Genomic DNA, 23,977 nt, shown 5'->3' with positions numbered 1-23,977 from the left:
TTTGAGATTCTGAATTTTGAAAAGCAATTACTTGAATGCTTAGAAGAAAGGCACACCAGCCCACTCAAATGGGCTGCTGCTTAGTATATTCTTAATAATAATGTGGGGTTTTTTGTATGGGCTTCTTAGATTGCCTGCTAAAGTAACTTATCTTAACTGTCACAGCTGCTTTTTAAAAGTTGCCTGATATAAGGTTATCCTGTATAATTTGTTACCTTACCTAGCAAACAGCTGAGGGACCTACAATTGTTACGTGAATTCTTGCCTTGTAGCTGATGGGGAAGTGCTCCTTGTTTCAAGAAAAGTGAAATACTTGTGACCTGTGCAATCGATACCATTTGTTGAAACATGCATACACTAAGTGATGTAAATGGCAGACTTTCCTAGCTTCAGCTGCTCAAGGATTATGAGGAGTTATTTCCTGTAGGGATTGGGAAATTGTACTCTGCCTAAATGGGTAGGCTGGTGCTCTGGAGAGGGTAGGCTGGTGCTCTGGAGAGGAGACTTGCTGAGTCAAGATGGGTGGGTACAGAGATAGAGAATTTCCTTCCAGGATTAGAAGACAGAGGGACTAAGCTGCAGACATCCTGGGACAGCTCTCAGGTTAGTGATCTGGGATAAATTATGGAGAGAGGAATTTTTTTGTTATGACATGCCTGAGGAAGGCTTGTTGAGGAGGAAGCCTTCTACTGATTGGAGACTTAATCTTTTTCAATCTTAGGTGTGGTTTAACAAACATTCTGAGGATAATAAGGACACTTGTGATTTCTTTTTCTCTCTTTCCCCAACCTACCTCACTCATTTTGTGTGGGTCTGTACACACATCTATTACTTATCTGTAAGCACTGTAGGAGAACTACATACAGCTGTCTGAAAAATGGCAATAGGTTGGGATCTTGACCAGATAAGTAGTTTGTAGGTCTTCCTATGGCTTGGCTTTACTCAGTGGCTGATAGTAAACTTGTCTGTCTAGCAGGACCAGGATGTAGAAAATAGACACAAATGAGGATAACTCTGGAAGGAAATATTGATTTATTGGTTTCAAAAGGGATGAAAAGCTCAGCTGTATTTAAGAAGAAAAGGGCTGTTGAACTCTTCAACCTGGAAGAATGCAGCCTAATGACTCTTGATTTGACAGTCTTTACTGCAAGTGCTGGGTGAGCAAAATGTTGAGAAATAGCTCAATCCTACTGGTTTCCCTTGTTGTCATGTTGGTTGCTAAACTCCATCATCACCATTCTGTGGGGTTTCTGAACTGCCTGAGTAACTTTGCAGCCTGGCAGGGCTTTGTCCAGAGGAATCTGCTCTGGTGTTCACTGCCAGCCGTGTGTGTGTTTCCATGACCATTTCGTAGGTGCTGTGTCATCTGGGGGGCCCAGACCACTCCAAATACAGTGTGTGCATCCTACTCTTTGTGGGACAACTTCCAGCTCAGCTACATACAAACCAAGTTTTGAGAAAAAGCACACTGACTCAAAAAAGAGTTAACTCTTTTGAGTTTACATCTGTGCTCTTACAGATGAAGTGACCTAGTGATTTCCCTGAGTATTAAACAGTAACTTCATTTTAAAATGCTTTAGTTTTATAACAAGTATTTAAAAAAAGTTCTTGGAACTTCAACTAAAAACTTTGAAAATGCCTTTGTAAAAACCAAACACGAATGGCTTGTGTCTGAAAAGAAAAAGTATCAGATACTCAAATAATTAAAATGTCTTGTGCTCTAAAGTTGTCTTAATATTTTAACTAAAATTTTGCGCTTGATTGAGGGTTTGTAATAGATTGCAAAATTGCTTTGTGGTGGATTTTTTGTTGTTTTTTAAGTTATTGCTCTGAGGCAAAACACCAAGATGCTTTTTTTTGTCTCAGACATAACACTTCCAAACCTACCTGTTCTCTCCTGCTGTGCAGTGCTGTTGGTGCTGCTGCCAGCTCCATCGGAGCACTTGGAATGAGCTCACCTTAGTGAGTACGGCCTTGCTGTGGGCTGCTGCAGGTGAGCTGGCAGCTGAAATAAGGTATTCCTGTGCCTCCAAACAACTGCTTCCTATTTGAGCTGGGTTTTGGGAAAAACAGAGCAGCAGCACCTCTTGCCACAGACTCTTCAGAGAAGAGCAGGATGAGGGACCCAAGCTGTTGGGGACTGTCCTCAGGAGTAAAAGGAATAATTTGGGAAGCTGCCAAAACTGCCATTGGTTGAGCAGATGCAGCCAAGAGAGTGATGTGTTAAAGAATGTGCTCTTTGCTATGCTGTAGGTTTGGGATGGGAGAGGCCCCTCTGCATTGCTGGGCATCAGGATTTTAGTGCTTATGGAGGGCTGACTTCAGTTTAAATGGTTTCTTAATGGCTTTTTTTTTTTTTTTTTCTTGTTTGCTTGCAGATGAGCCTCTACTTTTAGGATCAGTTTGGCAGGCTGAGAGCTAGAAAAGCAGCAAAAATAATACCTGTGTGAAAGATACTGCTTCCAAATAAGGGAATTGAAGCTGTCACAGCCGTGTTTCTATTAACAAAAAAATGTGTACTGCGCTAGCTTTGCTCCATGAGAGAAAAATCTGTTGGTTGTAGTTGTCTATCAGTTGTTCTTTCCCCTCACAATCAGTGGCACATCTGAGAGTTAATGGTCTAAGGTGGGGGTAAGTGGGGCAATCTTGGAAATTGTTGCCTATTGTTGAAGACATTGAAATTGTTTTTACACATATTCCTTAATAAAGATTTTCAAGCATCATGAAAACTCCCCTTTCAGGAATCTGCTAAAGTGACAGTGCTCTGTTCCAAGCAGAGAGCAGCTTTCCCCAGGAACTGGATTATGATGAGATTCATAGGAGGACCAGATGTACTCATTACTTAGATATGTGCTTAGAAAGAGCCACATAGGGAAACTGAGTTCAAGCATTCTTTCAAACTCTGAATGATACCTGCATTTTAGTTTACTTTATTACCTGCTTTCCTTATCTCAGTTTCAAAACAAGCCATTCTTGTCCTAAAAGCTGTTGGAGGACCTGAGGGCAGGCTGCCACAAGAGGGCATTTTTTGTGCCAACTTTGCGACTGTTAAGGAGTAAATCTACTTTTTAAATGTCTCGCTTTGGATTAGTTAGTCTTGAAAAACAGTTGAAATGATGCATCTTTTCTCTAAGCTCCTTAGTTTCATAACTAAGAACAGGTTTAGAGCTTTGTTTTCCTAGATAATGTGGGATTTTTGAATGATTTCTGCAATTACATAAAGCCTGAGAATTCAGTGGTACATTTTGAGTTTTGTGTCTGGTGAAGTTTATTTAAATAATCTGCCTGGTATTGATTACAAGGAATTCGGTTGGACATTGAGGAAAATAACGATGCTCAAACTGTTTTTTCTTTTAGTACCATGACTTAAAATAATGTGGTTCGGTTTGGGAGATTGTGATAATATGAACAGTGTATCCTTCTGTTTATATGGAACATGAGGCCAGTAAAACAGAGGCAGTGTACTATAAACACAGCAACATACAGTACTTTAAATATTGCAAGATATCATTATGCAAACATTTTAGAGAGTTTGCATTTAATCACCAAAGATCAGCACTACTGTAGACGGCAGAAAAAAGCTTCCACTTGCCATTTAATTTGGAGGTGCTGAGCCTTAGCAGTGGGATGAACCACTGCTTTTTTCAGTAAGCCCTGGAAGAGCTGGGGCTGTTGCTGCCTTCTGTGCACGAGGGTGTCTGCATGGGATTGCTCCATGTTGTGCCTGGGACGTGCCGGTTCCCTGGGAGCCTGCATCTTCCGAATGGCACGGAGATGTCCTGGAGTGGTGTTCTCAAGGTGAGAGGCTGCCTTCCCTCCTTCATCCCCACTCCCAAACCTCTCCTGTATAAGGGGGCTCTATAGGGGAGCTGCAAGGAGCAGCGTGCCAGAAGAGTTTATCCAGGGTGAAACACATCTGCTTTTGAGCATTCCTTGGGAAATATGGCTGCAAAGAAGAGCATCTAAGCCAGATAGAATTGTTCTGGCAGGTTTGGGATGTTCTGCCAGCTCAACTAGTCTTCAGGGGCTTTCTGATCTCACTGAACACAAAACATGATTGTGGTAGGATTTTGTTTGTTTGTTTTTTAAAATGTAGGGATTTAAGCTTTGCAAACCATCGCTCATGCTCTCGGGTTGGTGGGCCAAACTTGGGATGGAGACATTGGCAAATAGTAGAATAACAGCACCGAGGGCTTGGAAAGTTGACACAAAACTTCTATGTGCAGCAAAAATTGGCTGGATAGTTTTAATGTGATTTCTTTCGCTCCACCAAATTGATATTTAGAATAGAAAAACACCTTATATTTTTAATAACCAACCTGGGCATTATTAAATTTAAAGGTAATATCTGATCTCTGTTCATAAAAGCTGAAGTCAGGGAAAGACCATTAGCTCTATTTACTTCAGTCACTTGGTATTTTTATCTCCAGTTCATAAATCAAATTTGTACTGAAATGATGCCTTTAAAAGTTAGCAAGTGATGTGCTCTGCCTCAGGAAAATAGACAGCTGTGCTTTTGTTATTTGGTTATGCAGCATCTCTGCATGATTATTTAGAGGATGTCTGAAGCTTTCTGAGTACTTCATGTGGAAGGGTATGTTGGTACCAGTAATTTCCAAACATCAGTTAAGTAACTTACTTGTAATAATGCTATCCACTTCTATTTGGCATGGTGCATTATGGAAACCAGGAATTATTCTGCTGATATAGTTTTCTGTGGGGAATTTTTTAAAATTGTGCTGTATATTTTTTCTGAAATTTATGTACTTTTGTATATGATGTGCCTGTGTTTGCAGCTTGCTTGCTAATAACTGGATTACTCCGTTACTTGGTTTGGTTTATTTGTTTTGGGTTTTTTTTCTTCTTTAAAAGAAAATCTACTTTATTGGCTTTAAAAAAGAAGTTTGTGAAAATCTTCTTGTAATGCGTGTGCTTTGAAGGAGGAGGTGGCAAATGAAATGTGTGCTGACAGAAAGGATAACCTTGATATTGCATTTAAAAAACCCCAACCAGCTGGGTTTTGTAGTGTTACTGTGTCTTCTAACAACTTCATTTTGAGGCTGTTACAGAATTTCAGTATTTTTGCAATGAGAAGGTGCATGTGTTGGTAACTCCTATTATTTACTCTTAAGGAACAGTGTTTCAGTCATTACAGAATTTATTAAGACTGGGATAGCAATTAAAAACCTTTAACATATGTCTCTTTTTAAGTCTTTTTAGTGTGTTTCTGGACAGAAATGCAAAAATAACTAGTTCCAAACTGAAGGCCTATTCTTTTCACAGTGCTGAGGGTTACAATAAAAAATGTAGACAGCTGCTGGAGATTTGGGTTTATAGATGCTTTTAGAGAGATTCTGTTGAATGAATAAAGGCTAGTAAAGTGTTTGCAGTCTTTGGCTAGCCCTGCTTGGATTCTTAAAGCGTGCTCATATAAGAAGTTCTGGCATAATTGACACCAAGTAATTACTGTTTTGAAAGTCTTAATTGGGGCTTGGCATGGATTACTCATGGAATCCTTGTTGTTTTCCTCTATAAATTGGTGTTGAACTGCAGGGGAAACTGGTAGAAGTCCAAAGGTAGACCCCTGGGTAACAAATGTGCTTGCCTGCAGATACATACCTGACTTGAAACCCATACATACTGCCAATAAAACACCTTTCAAAAACCTTTTTCTTATCATCTAGAGTCTGGGAAGTATGACAAGTTATGCTAGCTGTATTTAAAAACAAACATACCCTCCCTCTTCCCACACATGCACATGTGGAAATGACAGGACTTAATATTTGCATCAGCACAGAACTGCAGAACTTGTGTTCATGCACAAGTGAGGTGAAAATCGTACTGGATTTTTGGAAAATAAGCATTATTACATGGCTAGTCAGAGGGCATGCTTTGGATGGGAAGGTTTTACAGAGATGCTGCTGATATAGTAAATATTCTGGTGGAGAGGTATCCAGCAAATCAAGGAGTAGTTAGATTCCAGGCAAGTTCCAGTAAAATGTCATTGTTACTTTAAATTGTTAAATTTCTTGGATTCTACAATAAAGGGCCTGTTGCAGTGTAAAGAATTTGTAGTCAGCCTTATTCAGACACAATTGCTTCAGTTTTATACATGTGATGTAAATGTCAGTTTTCAACTTGTTTATGGCTTCTGGTGCCTTCAGAATGGTTTTGGATAATAGTATCTTCACTTAAGATGATTGGTTATTGAGTAGGCTGGATATTTTTCTTAATAGTTTTCTATTTATACGCTAGAATAAAAAATACTTGTTTGAAATATTTTAAACCATAAATGCTTTGTTTCTGAACCATTAGAACAGTGAAGGTCATATTTATGTGCTGCCCAGGAAATTTTTGCTTTTTGCATTTCATAACAGGAGAGGGAAAGAGTGAATGGGGGGATGTGTACAGAATGTGAGCAGGTGTGTATATATATGTATATACTCTTTGGACATGAGTTTTTCCAAGGATGGTTAGGCAATTACTCAGTTGTATACTGGTCAGTAAATGAGGAAACATTAAGTTCTTACTTTACTTCTGTGATTGCTGAATTACTTGGTGTGGAAAAAATACAGTAGCTATCAAAATGTACAGCATATCATTACGGGATATAACTAGAGCATGTCTGCTTAGTGGTTTAAAGCCAGGGCCAAATCCTGGGAATGTTAATTTGGCCAGGATGCACATGTGCGTACTTACAGGGCTTTTCAGTATGTCACGTGCTGCCATTCTATTGCAGACAAAATTGTTTGGTGTAGAGAATACAGTATCTCAACATGGGCATCATACTTTTATAAAATCCTCTGTGTGTGACATTCCAGGAATTTGAAAGGACAACAAAATGGGGAAACGCTTTTAGTTAAACTGGAGAGAATATCTGTTTGATTGGAACTGAGTATCTTTGCATGTATCCCTTAAATATATGAATGGTTTGCAATTTCTGTGCATGAAGTACTCGAACAAAACCAGAACAATAGCACCACACATATCAAAGCTTTGCTTGTTTATAAAGTCTCTCCTACAACTGTTTAATAAATAGGAGAGAAATGAAGTTATTTAAACAAATAGCAGTTGTTTTTCCTATTACTCAGCACATGTATTTGGTTGCTTTCTACTTCATCTCTGCATCACTTATAATTGGTGTGAAATCAGGTGTCTGTACTGTCTTGTCTCTGTGCTGGTTATATCCACTGTCTCACTCATGGTTTTTATGAGGGGGAAATCTTGAAATGTAACAGATGACGTCTGACTTGGTTAATGAATGCAAAGGTTATTTGGTGATGATTCAGCTGGTGACCTTGAAGACTGCCTTTTCAGAAAATGAAATTTCTTCAGCAGTTAGTGTTTAAACTTGTCATCAATTTTGAGGCATTTGTTGAGGCCTTTTAAGCCTCATGATGAAATTAGGTGATAGATTATGTGTTCACAGTTTTGAATCTTACTCTAGAGCTTCTGTTACTATGTTAAAAGATTTAATTTATCTAGCTAAACTACCCAAAGTAAGAAAATAGTTGTTGCTATTTATTTCTGAACAATCTAATAACCATATGTGTTTCTTAGGTGGTTAAATGCTAGCCTAAAACTTTGCAGATATACATGCATTTAATTTTGTGTGGAAGATTTAGGCAAACCATCCTGCTGTGGTTTGGGTTAGTACACCTGGGCATGTTTGTCCTGTCTTACCTTGTCTGAAGTCAGTGTGGTGTACTTGTTGCCTTGAGCATGAGGATTTGCTAGGTCTGTGTAATTGTCAGATTAGCTGAGGTTTTGTGTGACCATAAATTCAGTTGCATCATGTGAACATAATTAACTCTCATTATGTGTGCCTCATAAGTTCCATTCAGTTATCTGAGTTGTAATCAGCTGAAGGAGTGGTGGAGGTCCTGTGTTCACCAGCCACGCAGAAGAAATGCAGGAATGTATAAACAGTGGTTTGTGTTGGGGAGGGCTGGACCTCAGGGGCCAGCATGGAGTAGCACTTCAGGACAAGGGAGCTGAGACTCCAGCAAGGACAGAAAAAGTATCAGTAAGTCAGAACAGCGCTGGCTGAAACTACACATGGGATGAAAGACACAGGAAATGTAATGGTGTAAAGGAGTAGGATGGTGTATGGCATTTTTTTCCTATTAATTCTGCAGCTATGTATGTGCCCACTGCTCCCCTAAAATAGACATGCTCCTGTTTAACTTGAAGTTCAATCTGGCAGTTTGAGAGCCTCACATCTTGCTCGTAGCCGGGGTCCTGAATTTGGAACTACATTTTTGGTATGCCATGACCCTCACCTCCAGCAAGTCCTCCTTGTGTATGATGTTTCGCCAGAATGTGCATCGTCCTTACTGATGGGTCTTCTAACAAAATACCCATTAAAAGTGAGTATTGGCAAGTATATGAAAAGATAGGAGACAAAAATTGTGTGTGAAATAGAGGGTAACATTGAAGGATAAATGGTACTTGCACCATTAAGTTAGGCTACTTAGAAGATTTTCTGGTTGATAAATAATAAAAGGCTTTATTCTATCTGCTTTGAATCTCATACCTTGACTTTTTCCAGAAACTTTCTGTTCTCTGAGGTAAATTCACAGTATCTGTCTTTATTGTTGTCTTTTATATGAGCTTTTAAGAATAGACTTTCAAGTAAGCTGAGTGTGCTGAGAGTTGTTAGAAGTAATCATAAGTGAAATTTTAGTGGATGGAAAATGAGGAATGTTAAATAATGGGTCATTCAAATAAGGTTAAGGAAAATCTAAATGTCTTGAATATTAATGTAGTTACAATCTCATAAACCCCAGGCTTGTCACAGATTCATTTTTGTGTGCTGTTACATTCCTGACATGCATTTCTCCTGTTCTGCAATTTAACTTTTTCTGAAGTATTCTAGGGAATGTATTAAAACTAGGAAAGCTGGGCTGTCAGAGTTCTGCATTTTAAAACAGGGTACTTTGATTAAAGAAACATAATTTCTGTCTGTATAGAATATATTGTACTTTGACAAAGCCAGACATTTTGATAGAGTTAAGCTTTCAGGCTGTGTAGAAATTATAGCAAAGGCAGTGGTTACCTGTAGAGTTCTGGAAGTGGAAAAAGGGACAGAAAGGTCTAAAAGGGAAACTGTCTTAAAAGCAATATTTTGCTATTTTTGACTAAGCTTTGGGCGGTCTTCATTCTTTCATTCATATATTTCTATGTGTGTCTTTTTTTGAAACATAAAGTGGAAGTGGGAGGTATACAGCATTAGATTTATTTATTAGATTTATTTATCAGGTAGAGCATTGGTTACTCTCTATTTGTTTCTTGGTTTTTTTCCCCTGTTGCTCTGTTTCTAGTTGGCTTATTCCCCGTCTCACTACCTTCAGATTCCTTGTCTCCTTCTCATCCAAATTTCTGTATTAATAGTGTTTTAAACAATGTCATTCCAAACTGGTTACATTTAGTCATCTTTTCCTTCAGTGTGATGACTAAATGTTGAGAGTTGGGGGATTTTTTGTTGTTGTTTCTATTCACCAAACTTTAAAGTTTGAATTACCTCCTCTAGGTACTCCGGGAGACTTTGTCATAGTCAGAATCAAATGGCCAAATTATAATTCAGTGCACTTTCCACATTGTATTTGGAAGTTACACAATGTGCAGTGCCTTCCTTTTTAAAATAATTTCCAAATTGGAGTCCTGCTGCACATAACTCCTCTACTCCCTGCTGATCTAGGACAAGCTGCAGTCCTGCCTTAGAAAACGGATAAAGACTCCTTGGATAGACTTTCTTGTGATACCATTCAGTTTTCAGATTTGGCATGGATTTGTTTTAATGGTATTCATTTCCTTTATGTTCTTAGATATTCCTAATTTAAGCTGATCCTGAAGGCTCCAATCTAAAAGTTACTCTTTTCAGTATCTCTGTATTCCTATTTCTGCAGCCTTCTTTCCTGGCACATTGTGTTTGCAAGAAGTGCTGTGATAGCACTTGCTGAACAGCATTTTTAATATATATTTAATTCTAATTTTTTGTATTATATATGCAGGTTTTATGAGAGAGAAACTTCCAGGTATTCAGTAAAAGTTGCACAATTCTATGTGTATCTCAATAAATACTGGGTGACCGTAGGATTTTCAGCAGTATGCTGCTCTTGGCTGAAGAACAACAGCTATTCATTTAATAAATTACTATATTACTATTAATTAATAAATTAATTAATTAGGTAGCTAATATTTTAGCTTATATAAATCTTTTCAGTATGGTCTTAGAATGAACAGAAGTATTGGCAGAATACTTTATATAAAAATATATAATATGTATATAAATACAAGTATGTGTGTACTTGTATATAAAACCATATGGTACAGTTAAATCTATACAATTAATTCCAAACTTATTTTCTGTCCTTTCCATTAAAAGGTTTTACATTAAGAAACAATTTTAGTCACACTCATAAATACAGGTGCAAATAATTTAAATGTTTTTTAATTGCCCTGTAGTTTATTTAACATAAAGAAGCAAAGTATTCATAAAGAATTAAGTGGGATTAGTTTTAAGTGTGCTTTTACATTGTTGACTGTTACTTCAGTGGAAGTGTTGTTTTGGAACATCTGTCATTCCTTGTGCTATTTTATTCACTAATGTGTTTAAAGACATTTTTACATGGGCTATTTTCTAGAATCATCTTTACTAAGAAAGCTGAAATAGTTTTTTTAGTAGAATTATGGGTTTTCTTACCCCATTAGAGGGGAAAGAGGGATGGCACTGAGGGTGTCTGGGAGCCTTTTGGGTCCTGATATGACCATGTGATGTCAGCTGCTAGAAGTGTAAGTGTGCAAAACAAAGTATTCTAAAACGTGCCACTAAAATCTGTGCCATTGTTAAACCAGGCTTAGTCTTGTGGAGACTCAGTTATTTTATGATTTTCCAGCTGTCAAGTGTGATGCTCACCCATGGCTCCCTGAAGCCATCAGCTAGAAATCATATGCAGATTTACTTCTTGTCTAGCTCTAGGTAACATAGAGTTGACACCTGAGAAAGTCACTTTTGGATTAATTTATAGGGAACAGAATGTCATTTCTAGGGCTACTTGACAGATCTTGACATCTAAAATAGATCAGGTGACTTGTTCCCCCAAATTTCCTTCTTCTCCACTGTGAAATGCAGGGGACTGCAATGCAGTGACTAGCTCAGCAATTGATGCTTAGAGATACAAGAATGTGTCTTATGTGGAAACTTAATGTGCAGCTGTTTTCTACCAGTTCACTGTGCAGCTGGTACCTGGTTGATGGTGGCTCTTTTGGAACAGGGCTAGAAAAGCCACTTACTTGGGTAAAGAACTATCCTTAAGTGCTTTCAATGAAGATCCTGAAATTAATACCTGCATGTTAACTGCTGTCCTTGTTAATTTGGGTCCAGAGAGGAGAGCTCTCTCCTTGCCATGCAGTATTTTCAGCTTTCTACTAGTCTGGGACTGATGAAATAACAAATATTTATGAAAGAAAACAGTAATGCTGTCTTTCTTGAAAGTAATTATTTCAGAATGGATAGTTGCTTCTGGTGTAACATTTCATAGTTTTTTCTTATTTAGTCTAGATACTCTGGGATTAAACAAAGTTTTGATTTTAAATAGAGTCTGAACACAGACTCAGGTATCTTGCTATTTTTCTGTGTTCAGTTTGGCCCTCAAATGTTTTCTGCCTGCATATAATTAAGCTGTTCAACAAAGATCTAGTTTTGCTTCTCATTTGTGACAATAGCTGTTGTGAGCTTTCAGATTCCTAACAGCAAACAAAATATAGTCAGTGGGAATATCTAAGTGAAAGACAAAGAAGTGGAGTTGTGTAAGTCTGAAAATGCATGAATAAATCTTTAAGGGTATTGCAGTACCTGTTTTGAAGGTTATATTATTTTTAAAAAAGTATTTTTTTCCTTTAATTTCAGGAGATGTTCACCTTTTTTTTGGGTTATAAAATGTATGGGGAGAAGAACCAAGACTTTTTTTAAAAACAAGTGACCTTGGGTAGTTTTGTACTTTTGTCTTGTGTATGGTACCATTTCTCAAATTCCCTCACTCTATAATAGCCATATGCCTTGTGCATTCTAAGAGGCTTTAAATGGTGCCCTGGAAGGTTTGTTACTGCTTCCTAGGGCTTGGAATTTCTTTCTTGGGTTATTCTTTGGTTAGGGGGGGTGTTATGTGCTTGGCTGAAGTAGCTTTTGCCACCAGACAGAGGGCTACTTACAACTGTTGTGTGGGAGTGGAAGAGGCAAAGGAATTAATGTGCCTGTTTCTGAGCATTTCTGGGAAACAAAGGACAAGGAGAGTAAATTGTGTCCTTTTACCACTCTAGGTCATTAAAGGTCTGATCTGAAGCTTGCTGATTGCAGTGAGCTTTGAGTTACTGCATGGCTGAGTTAGAGGCAAATTAATTCAACAACTTCAATTTCATTAGACGGGAAAGGTGCAAAGTCCTTTCCTGATGGCTGTGGATGAGTACACCACATATTGGCTGGCTAATAAATTTCAGTGGGGTTTAAATTAATCCAAGAGTGAGCTGTCAGTGAAGGGGATGCTGACATTTCCATGGTATCTTTCCTTTGCAGCCCTTCCCTGACCAGTCCTGGAACACTTGTTTGGCAGCCTGGTGCTCCAGCTCACTTCTTTGCTCTAGCTAGCAACACGTCCTATGGGAGACTGATTTCAGCTGAATCACTTGCCCTTTGCTGCAGGGCTGCACAGGCACCAGGACCAGTGCAGAGGAAGCACTGGGAAGGCAGGAGGTGGGACTGGTCTTTTCAATAGTAGTGGGATCTTTGTTAGACTTTTTAGCTTTTTAAAAAATGATACATTGAGTGGAACTGCATGGCAGATGAGAATTAAGCAGAGCACATCTTAGAAATTTTCACCTCACAGGAGAGCAGACATTTCTTAAGATTTGGGAGTTGTCATTGAAGTTTGGTATATACGCTTCCTATCTGCAGTAATTTTAGTTTACTTTTTATTATGTTAATCTTCTTAGATCCCTCTCACCTAGCCTTTGCTCTTTATGCCTGTCACTTCCCTGAGCAGAACTAAAATAGATCCAGTTAAATACAAACAATGGATAATTAAAATTAAGTAGTTTTGCCTATGAAAGCTTACCTTGGATTTCATGTGAACTTTAAAATGAAGTTACTATGCCAAAAATCGTTTAACAGGGATAGGAAAAAGTAGCAATTTGCTAAACAATACCTTTGTTAAAGTTTTATTGGAAAGCATTAAACTTTTGTTTTAAAAAATGGGCACTTTACCAGTGTTAATAGACAGTGAATGTCTTGTGAAGTTGAGAATGCAGATATGAATTCTTTTAGCATAGTTTGGGCATTAATGTACTATTTTTAGAAACTGAATATAAGAATATGCAGACACCCAGGTTAGATCACTGATACGTACTTTAGGTTTGTAGAATTTACTGGGGATGGGGCACTTTGTCTTGCTACTTTTTGAGATGGTGAGACATTTGCTTCTAAAGAACTTTGGAAAATTCCAAGCTTTTGTTTTGGTATATGGAGAGTTACTACTGTAAAAAACTTGATTTTTTTTTGTCCTTTTTTTTTTTTTTTTTAAAACAAGGAATACAAAGAAGCATTCTACAGCTGTGGTGGGAGGATGTGCTTTCTGCGGGGACACCGCGGTACATTCCATCTCATGGAATGCACTTGGTGTGACATTTAACAAAATGTGTTACTTAACAGCTTCAAGAAAGGCCAGCTAAATTGTAAAGATGAATGCAATGGGAACCTTTCCTTCAAGATGGCATGCCTTCCTTACACTTCTACAGAAGGCATTTATTGACGATGTAGGGAATGGGACTCTGTTGCTGGACAGTATTCTTGAAGCATTTGTGGATTAAACCAAATTACCAGAGGCACACTTCTATGTATCCCAGAAAGCAGAAGGATTACCTGTCCATATATAGTTCCTGGTGAGCAAATGGAAGTGATTCATTTAAATAAATAGGATAAATTGTTTATTGTTCTTCAGATGTTTATTTATTCATGTTGAAAACTGCAGCTAATCTGCAATCTCCTGCTGTCTGCTTTTTATGCTAATATGGAGTTATTTTGCAAAGGTTTGGGAAGGAAATCCATTATAGAGTTTATTGATCTTTGTGGTATTGACTGCCTGCAAAATAGTTTCCACAGATGGCAAAACAAACTCATATTTTTAACTTGAGGTGATGAATTTGAATGTTGCCCTACATCTATTTCATAATGAAATCCAGCAAAGAGGGTGGGAATTGTGAGTTGGGTGTTTTGTTGTTTTGTTTTGTAACAGAACATACTAGAATATTTCTCAAGCCCTAAGAATTTTATTAGATAAAGTGTGGCTATTTCTCTGCTTTTGGGTGGTGGAGAGATGGGGACAGTAATTTTTTATCTACAAAAAGAAATTATATTGGTAGAATGTAGTGGTGATTAAGGCATATAATCAGTGAGAAATAATTCCAAAATAAGCTCCAGTCTGTCAGTTGTGAGCATTTCTAAATAACAGAATACTGTTTAATGCAAAAAGGAAAAAAGAATTGTAGGAATGAGGCATTTTCTTTAAAATGGGCTTTTCACACATCTGATTCTCTGCACTTCTTCACTGGAAATACCAGATTGCAATTAATGCAAAATGGCAGCTAATTTAGTTGTCTCTATTTTGATGAGAGGCTACAATTTTCTGAATTATAAAAATAGTTCAGAAAGAATTCAACAAAATTGCAGAAGGAAAGAAGTTGGTCAGATTTAGACAAAATCTCTCTTCTGAATTGGCAGGCAGGAAGAGTATAAAATTTTATGTTTAAATGTACACTTTAAAAGAAAGACAGGTTTAAGCCAAGAAACTTTCTTGATGAATCTGTAGAATACAAAGGTGTGTGGTTATATCTACATTTGTGAGTATTACTGAGACAGTGGGAAAACAGAAATACTGGAATAAAATGTAATTTGAAAACATTCTTATCAAAGCCTGTTTTATAGCAATGTCATATATTTTAAAAATAGGAGTAAGTCGTACTTATTTCAAAAGTCTCAGTGTTTGTATCTCTCTTGAGATAGACAATAAGCATCAATGGTGTAATTTTCCATTTCTATCTTTGTTAAAGCTTCATCTTTATTCAGAGTGAGAGCATCCAGCTTCACGAAAATAATGGACGTATTCTCGTCTTCTGGAGAGTGCACCAGAGGAACTCTGTGTGTGAGGAGGGTCTTGTTGAATTTTGTTGAAACTGATTTTTGTCAGATCTATTTCCAGGTGATGAGGACAAGGAACTTGCAGTTGGCAAAGTATGTCAAGGCTTCCGTAATTCTTTTTGTCAGCCTGTATTTTTCTGCAGGAGCCCGTCAGCCCTTATTAGTGAACCAACCAGCTTATTGTGATACGCTGGTTCTTGGTTTCAAGACAAGGATTATCTGTTCCTGACCCTGCTTTCCTGGTACTGCTTGTTTTGGGAAACCTGAAGGTGTGTAATACTCTCTTGGTATAGATTCTGTCTTTTGTTGTTTGTTTTCTGCATTTTCCTTCTCTAACATAGTGAAGAGGTCAAAATGTAGAATGAAAATTGTGTCATAAATAAACTGTATTCAACTTCTTCACAAAGACCCATAGTAGCCCTTTGTAAAAAGCTGGTTTTTAGCCAGTTGGTCTCCATCTTTTGTTGCATGGGCTTATTCCATCCCAGGAGCCTTCATTTATCTTTCTTGGATGCGGTTTCTGTCAGCATGTTTCTGTCAGAATTTCTTCGCCCTCCAAATGGCAGCTCTACATAGCCTCTAGTCTAGTGTTGCTTAAAACTGTCTTAGTAAATTTAGAAGGTTTATTAAGCTTGGCTTTTGGTCAACTTTTGCATTGATTTCCTTTTTAGCTCCATGTTGTGATGGGTGGCTGTATATGGTAAAGCACCCTTAAAGGCAAGCCTGAATTTTAGCATCTTATGAGTACTCTGTGCATGAAGTGCTTATCTGTTCTGGCTCACTTTGCTTAAATAACATAATACAGCTATGAAACTTCATAAATTTGGCAAATCCAGAAGAGGAGTGCTTGTTGTATTGGATTTTTTTAAAAGAATGGTAGAGAGCTCTGTAAGAGAGATGTTTGTTCAAGTCTTCATTGTTTATTGTGATTTTTCAGTTTATGAGCTAAAATATTTGCAAGTAAATACTTGTTTCTAAAAACCTTCTTCATTTTCAATCAAACCACTGCTGCTGAAGAACTCAATTACTGTCAGTGATGCTATAGCAAAACTTTAAGCTGGTTACAGTCAACTTAAAAACATCAGTGCAAGCATCTGTGATTGTCTTGTCTAATTCTTCTTTAAGATTTTGCTGTGCTTGACTCAAATGGTTCCATATTTTTTTACCTTGATTTCATTGTGAGGGACTACAACAGCTTTTTTAATCACCAAATTGCTTTTGCTTCTTTGTGAAATTTACTTGAATGGAACTTTTTTTTTGTGCCACTTATGCCAATAGTTTATATGGTTTGTTTAGTTTTAAAGGGGCATATAGAAATGAGGGATAGATGGGGCAGCTGAGAAATACTAAAGTCAAATAATTGTACTTGGTTTTGCTTTACTTAAATTCATTTTGAGCTACTGTCTCTGCGAGGTCAAATTCTGATTTTTTCATTGCTGGGGAAGGGAAAAGAATGTACAAGGGAAATTGTTAGGAGCAACTTCTGAGTAAAATGAAAAAAACAACAGTGTAATTATGCACCTGATTAGAATAGAATTGCAATAGAATGCCTGAAATCTATAATTCTTTAGAATTGCTTAACATTTTCTAGATTTACTGGCCTCTTACTCCTTATTTATACCCACAAATTTATCTCTTTTTGTTCCCTCTTAAAATGTGAGTATTAGGACCATTGTTACAAGATGAAAGCATGCATTCTCAAGTCATTACATGATTCCAGGAGCTGGGGTCTGAGTAAAGATGCCAAATACCACCTCTGTTTGCAAAGGGCAGCTCTTAGCTGCCTGCAAAAAGCTTTTTGTTGAATTGGAGGCAAGGCTGGCCTGGTGTATTGGAAATGTGTTTCCCTGACTAATGCCACTCTATGTGACTCTTCTTGCTGAAGCACTAATGAGCAAGTGCCTCCTGGCCAAATATATTCCAGTGTCATTGTTCTTGTTAGCTGTTCTATGGGCCAAGTCTAGTACTTAGCGTGTAGTGATTAAAAATACATTAACATTTCATTTAATGTGATATTATTTCTAACATAAGTGATAGTTTAACAAATTCATCCTCTTTTCCCCCCCCTGCACTTCTGAAAAATGCACACCTTAGAAAAGCTGTGTGACAAGGACTGTGCTTACATTTTTTGGGGCTTGAAAGGGCTGTAAAAGCACTATATTCTTCCATCCAAGTATAGCATTCCCAAGCCTTCACTGTCATCCCTGATCAGTCAGGAAAGGTGATTCGTCATTTTAGGAACAGTTGAATACTGGAGTAGGTTGATTAGAGGAGGGGTCGAATTTCCCTTGCTCAAAGTATTCAAGATTCAGTTTGGATGACCTTGGATCATCTGAAATCTCATTTTCAGCAAAAGGTTGGACAGGATGATTGCCTGAAACCTCTTCTTGTCTAGGCTTTTCTGTCCTGCAATTCTTTACTAGGAAAGGGTGAGGCTTACACTCCAAGGCCTTCCTCAGATTAATCTGGGATAAGATTTGGATAGTGCTGTTTGTATTTTTATGGATGAAACAGGGATATCTTCCTTTCTCTAGATTTAGTTAGATCATTTGAAGCTTAACATCTGTGTCTCAGTAGGCTGGACATCCTGGCTGCACAGGTTGAACAGCAGCAAAGTGATTTTGTACTTCTGGGACAATCTAATCAATCCAGAGCAGGCTGGGATTCCTGACATTATGGATTTAGCATCATATCAGAAGAAGGTATATTCCTAATGAAATTTTGTATGATAATTGAGCTGCTACTTAGCCAGAAAGAAGAAAATGCCCTTGTCATTCATTTGGTTGGTGCGGGAGTAAGGAGAAGTTTCCAGTACTGTTGCTGGAACAACAGTTGCTGGAACCAAGGCAGTTTAAGCGCACAAGAAAAGAAGAGTTAAATCTGCTTTGCACAGTAGTGTAGCAGGGTAAACTCCTATGACTTCTACTGAGAATTCTTGATTCAGAAGTTTTGAAGTTTGAAACAAGTAGGTATTTGCACAGTTGGAGAAGTTTCATGGTTTTAGAGATGTATCCATTTAGAGTCCAAAATATTTATTGATATTTACACACAGCAACAAATTCTTTGTATGAACAGTGTTATGAAATACTGGTGAATTGCCTATTGAGATATTGTCACTTGAGGTACTGACTCAGTTGTGTCTTCTGATTTTCACCACATTGTTATCTCATGGACTGATTAATTGCATCTGGGGTTTGTTTGTTTGAGGGCTTTTTATCATTCTTTTTCCTGTACGTACCAGATTGTATTAAAAATAAATTTGGGGAGCTCAAGGTTTTGACTTGCATTAACTAGTGGCAGTCTGGTATCTGTTGGTCTCCTGCCATTCCTGTTTTTTAATGAAGGCAATTTCCCTGTCTCTGGTATTTGTATTCCTCGTTGGTTGGTTTGTTTTTTAGCAAAGCAGTCGTCCACCCCACAGAGCAGAGGGCTGAAGAAGTTTCACATTAATGCCTACCCGTGTTGAGCAGTGGAAGGGAATGCAAGGCTCAGCTCCCACACCTGTGTAGCACAGCACAAGCCAGGAGCATAAGTGTCCATCCAGCAGCAGTGGAATCCTGCAGGATGTGTCCCTGGGCTATCAGATGTCACAGCTCTGGCTCAGACACCAGCTTGGCTTTGCTTCAGCTCATGTGTTCCCTGCTTGTGCTGTGTTTTACAAAATCCATGAGCCCTGCCTTGTTGCAAGTGACAGAGTACTTGAGGTGTCCTGATCTCTTCCTCAGGCCCACAAAGCCTTTTTTACATGCACCTATTTGATGGTTTCTAAATGTGGATCATCTAGAATGGAGCATGATATTCTTGATAAAGACTTGCTGAAACACAGTTGGAGGATACTTAAAGTATTTCCTTCTCTTTTCTGGAAATACCTCTCATGATTTATCCTGGCACTGAATTTTTGTCTTTTTCACTGCCATGTTACAGTGGTGGCTTATGCTGGGTGCCTCCTGCTTACTGATCAGTTTACTGTCGGGCATTCATTATGCATTATCTCTGCATTTCTCTACTTTCAGTTGTTAGGTGATGCTTTGGATCTAATTTTGAATGTTCTATTTCTCTTGCTTTTTAAATCTTCAAGCTTTTTCTTCCTTAAATTTTTGTTCAACTAATTATCTTCTGCATATGAAAACTTTCTTCTGATAATTGAAAAAAATGAAATGTTCATGGAGCATTTATCACATTACATCTGTGTAAAAATTAGCGTTTTCTGATAATTTCTAGCAATGAGAGACAAGACTAGAGTAAAAAACAATTTGAGAGGGAAAGTTTGTCTTGCCAAACACACCTTTTCATTATTTTTTTTACTTTTCTAATTGACAGGCTGTTGTGCAATCCCTCTTGCTTCTTTTAAGCTGGTTGTAGGCTCTTATGTCACAATATGGCCATGAATATTTCATTATATTTTTGAAGTGCCTTGCTGAAACTGGTAGAAGTGGTGGTTTCTAATTGCATCTAGGTTTCACATAACTCAATTGCCATCATGTTTCTCAAATTAAACTAATGTTATATAAAGGAACAAAAAGCTGTAAATTGATACAGGACTCCTATTATGTTGTTTTTATATAATAATGCACACAGATGTACATACCAGCAGCAGAGTCTTGATTTTAGGCTGTGATTTTTAAACCAAGTAACTGTCCCTTCAAATGGGGAACTTGGCTTTTTTCTCTGCTTCATCTACTCTGCTGCTTGCTACTGATAATGAGGCACTCCTCCTCTGAAGCTCCAGCTGCTCTCAAGCTTTGCTGCTCATTTGAAAAATCCTGTTAAGCAGAGGAAATGTGGTAAAGCCCTGCTGCTGTCTTGGCCAGAATAGCTGTTCTGTGAAGGTGTATGGAGAAAATTGGAGGTTTCTGGAGGAATGATAATTCTCTTAGAAACCATTAGTGTTTGGGAGATGGGGTGTAATGACAGCTACTCTTTCTCTGATGTGGTACTTGTTTGCTGCTTAGTGAGTGTAGTGCTTAAAAACAAAGATGCTGCTGGTTTGTTTTAATCTTCTTATTGTAAACCCTCAAATTAAGATATGGCCTGTCTTTTCAATCAGTGTAATCTGAGTCAGATTTGAGAAAATCAGTGTTAACCACCCTTCTTACCATAGTGTAGATAAAACTGCCAAGACATGAAAAGAGATAGGAAAAGCTTAACTACAGCCAAAAAGCCTTCGCTGCTGCTTTTAGGTGTTACAACAATGTTTGCTCTGTCCAGGAATGCCAAGCCAGAACAAATATATCTATCCTGTATTTCATGGGTTAGAAACATTTTTCATTTGTGTTTCTCCTAGCTTCTCTTCTATCTAAACCAGACTTGCAACTTCTACATTTTTCCTTTTCTTATGGATGTTTGCTCTTCCAGTGTTGAATGTCTAGAAGTAGGGTGAGTGGCAGTTTATCTTAATTTTGATGGGGTCTCAAGATTGCTTCCTTTAAGCAGTTGGAAATTAATCACTGAGAGTGTAAACCTGCAAATTGGTAAGGTTTTTAGGTATATTTAAGCAGAGGTACTCATTAATGTGAAATTTAAATGAATCAAGATACACTTCTGGTCTTTAAACTCTGTGTAGGCTTTCTAAGAAGCGAGTGGGGGCTTAGTGCCGTTTTAAAGGCTGTAGACAAATATGGAACTTGTAACTAAGCAGGAGATTGGGAGCATCAGTCATTCTTACTGGTCAGTCTTTTCGCCTCTAGGAGCTTACTGTCCCCTTGGATCAGCTAAACATACCTGTTTATGCTTTCTCTTCATCAGCTGGTGTCTCAGTGATCTGGGTTCCTTTATACTCTACTGTATGGTTTGAAAAAGCCAGATTATTTTGATAGAACTTGGTTAAGGAACAACTTGTGGTGACTGATCGGAGGGGACATTGGCTGACCATTTCAATTTCAAGCACTGTGATTTTGGAAGTAGGAGCCTCAGCAAAGCCACACTTGCAGTACATAATGATTTGCACTAGTAATAGCTTTTAAACAAAGTCTTTCTAAGCATGATGATCTTTTTAATCTCAAACCTATTCTTAATCAACCCAGACTTAATGGTAATTTGTTGATAAGCTGAAATCTATGCACATTTTGATCTCAATGATTTTCCTGCCTTATAAAAGTATACAACTGCCTATAAATCTCAGTGATTTGTACACAGTGGAAGGTCAGTAAGATGAAGTGTCAGATTTTCAGAATCCTTCTGGCAATGGGATCTTGCAAGTCATGGTATTGTCCTTTTGAGCGCAGAAACATTATGAGGAAACAGACCTTGATGGGAGATCTTTCTTCAGAAGAACTTAATAGATCTCAGTTGAATCATTGCCTTAGCAATTCACACAGATGTGTAGACTGTGCAGGTGTCAGACTCTCCAAAAGTAGAGTATACAACTGATACAAAATCAATTTGGAATTCAGAATGGAATATACATAGTTGAATTCATGGGGAAGCTGCATAAAACTATCCCTTGTCAAAACAGTCTGTAGGGTAGTACCTTATTTTTCTTCATAAATTGCATGTGTGAAGCAGAATGATACTCTTGTGGAATTCTGGGGGCTAAATCTGAAGACTATAAAGTAGTGTAAAAAAGGCAGTGTGAAGAGGGGAAAATGGGTAGTGAAGCAGCTGAGGTCTCACTTTTGTATGAGTAGGAATGTGCATTGTCATTTAGCACTTCATCGGAATGGTTTATGCTGCCATCATGAGGAAATTTTATTCAAAATAGCTCTTCCTGCAGTGTGGTACTTGTTAATCATTTAAATGATTCCCAGTTAAGATTGTTGAAGCACCTTTGAACTGTTCTTCAGCATGCTTACAGTATTAATAGCATACTTTAGATAATTAAATTGGTTAAAAAAATATTTAGAAATCTTTCAAGCTCAAGCATTTGGAAATGAGATGTAAAAGTGAATCTGGGGAATTCTGGTGTTTCTGTGTTTTTGATAATTAATTTTAAAAAAAGAAATACGGTGAAGCCTGCAGTGTACTTCTGACATTTTGAATTAAAACCCAGAGAACATCTTCTATAGTCTTTAAGACCTTTATTATGCTGTTTTTAGCCTGCAATGCAGAAGGAAAAGTCTCCTATAATAACACCTCATTTATGCTGTGAGGTTTACGGTGTGTCTTTAGGTTGAACAAGCAATTGGAAGCTTCTGTAGTGGAATTACAGTGCTTTTCTCTGTCTTAAATGGCAAAACTAATCTGTTGGAACATAAGTAACCTGGGAATGGCTTTGACATTTTAGGATGTTAAATAGAAATAAATCAGAATTTGAAGTATCTAAAGTCTAGTCTTGAAGGGTAGTAGCTTCATATTCTCTGGTATTCCAGCTCTAATTGCTTTGTAGTATCAAACATGCCATGCTTAAGGGGCATGTTTTCTTGGTTTAAAGAAATCCATTGAAGGAATTTTTTTTCTCGTGTTTTTAAATATTTGTAGAGCCATTATGATTTTAATTCGAGCTTCTTATAGAATTACGTTTTCTATGCCAAAAGCTTAGACCTAATGAAAACTGTTCAGACAGCTTCACAGGGCTTCAGAGTGTTTCTCTGTTCAGAAAAGGTGTTTAGCATATTGATACATCTGGTGTCTATTCTGTTTTAGATGATGTTCCCGAGCTGGAAGACATGTCCACAAATCTTCAGGCATCTTATGTGCAATCTTGTTCTCCTCTCTTCAAAGGCCAGTAGCACGGATCCCATAGTTTAATGTTCCCATCTGTTAACTTAGTATAGCAATCCTTTGGAAGTTCAAAAATTATGTCTCATTTTATACTTAATACTTCCTTTCTCATCATTAAGGACTAATGTCTCCCCTTCCATCCCTGTTTTTTAAGCGGGAACACTGTTCAGGTGTACTAAAGTAACCATGAAGTAATGTTGCGATCTTTAGCTTTTTAATCTAAGTGCTGTGGGAAAAGAGGTGGTCTTGTTTCATTCTTTTTTTTAATACATTCATCACCTATTCCCTTTTAGAATTTAAAATTAGCATGTAAAAAGTTGTGTGCTTCTTGGTAATGAGACAGTTCTGATTTTTGAGGGGTCATGAAGATATGAAACAGTATTTTCCCTGAAGCCAAAATAAAACTCAAAACAGGTTGAGAAGTAATATTTCCACTGGGAATGGCCAGAATATTCTAGTCTTCTATGGGAAAAAAAAAATAAAAAAATATGGTTTGCAGAAGCCTGGTTATGACTACAAGTTTTCATACTACAGACAGTTCCTAAATTCAGAAGGTGGTAGGGACAGGGGATGCAATAGCGGTATTGGAGAATGGAGGAGAAAAAGAGTGAGTTGCCAACTGTGACTGGTGAAGTGGTGTTAGGGAAAACTGGGGGAATTTGAGAAGTGGTTGGTTACATATATTATACATATATATACATACATATATATATACATATATTACATATAGTTGATTAGTTGAGTCTAATCAACTCAACTGCTAAGTAATATTTTTTAAATATCCCTACAAGCAAAAACCCCTTTTCAGCCTGGGATTGTAAGCATTGATTTTAATGGTGGCTCAGTGTGGAAAAGGCATTTTTGGCTGGTCCTGAAAAGCTGTTGGGAGGGACGCTGGGTTTTCAGCAATTACATGTAGCACTGCAGGAAGACATCCATCCCCCTCTGCCCCATGTAGTCTGTGGGAATGAACAATGTGGGAACTGGTGTCAGGTTAAGTGAGTAATTACTGCTACATTTGTATAAAGTTGAAGAGTCAAAGTTTGTCAGCTCAGCTGAGAGGCAGCAGCTTCTTCCTGATGTTGCTTGTTTCTGGTCTAATGCGCCCCTAGGAAGAGCTGTCTGGGG

At 37.7% G+C, this 23,977-nt stretch overlaps 1 protein-coding gene across 8 annotated transcripts in view; it reads left to right on the top strand.

Moving 5' to 3' along the window:
- PLEKHA7 (pleckstrin homology domain containing A7) overlaps window positions 1-23,977 on the top strand; it is a 145,656-nt gene that overhangs the window by 14,795 nt on the left and 106,884 nt on the right. The window contains exon 1 of one of the 8 annotated variants that reach the window (XM_088057538.1): window positions 13,906-13,935. The exons of the other annotated variants lie outside the window; for them this stretch is intronic. The gene's annotated coding sequence lies outside the window, so the exon portion shown is untranslated. Of the gene's footprint in view, window positions 1-13,905; window positions 13,936-23,977 lie in introns of those variants that run through there. 8 annotated transcript variants of the gene reach the window in all.

This window comes from Pseudopodoces humilis, chromosome 7 (genome assembly GCF_049639895.1).
Source record: "Pseudopodoces humilis isolate 2021_Gansu_Grassland_sample_001 chromosome 7, ASM4963989v1, whole genome shotgun sequence".
Classification (NCBI taxonomy): Eukaryota; Metazoa; Chordata; class Aves; order Passeriformes; family Paridae; genus Pseudopodoces; species Pseudopodoces humilis.
Note: the sequence above shows the minus strand (reverse complement) of the source record. Positions and strands in the feature narration are given on the sequence as shown.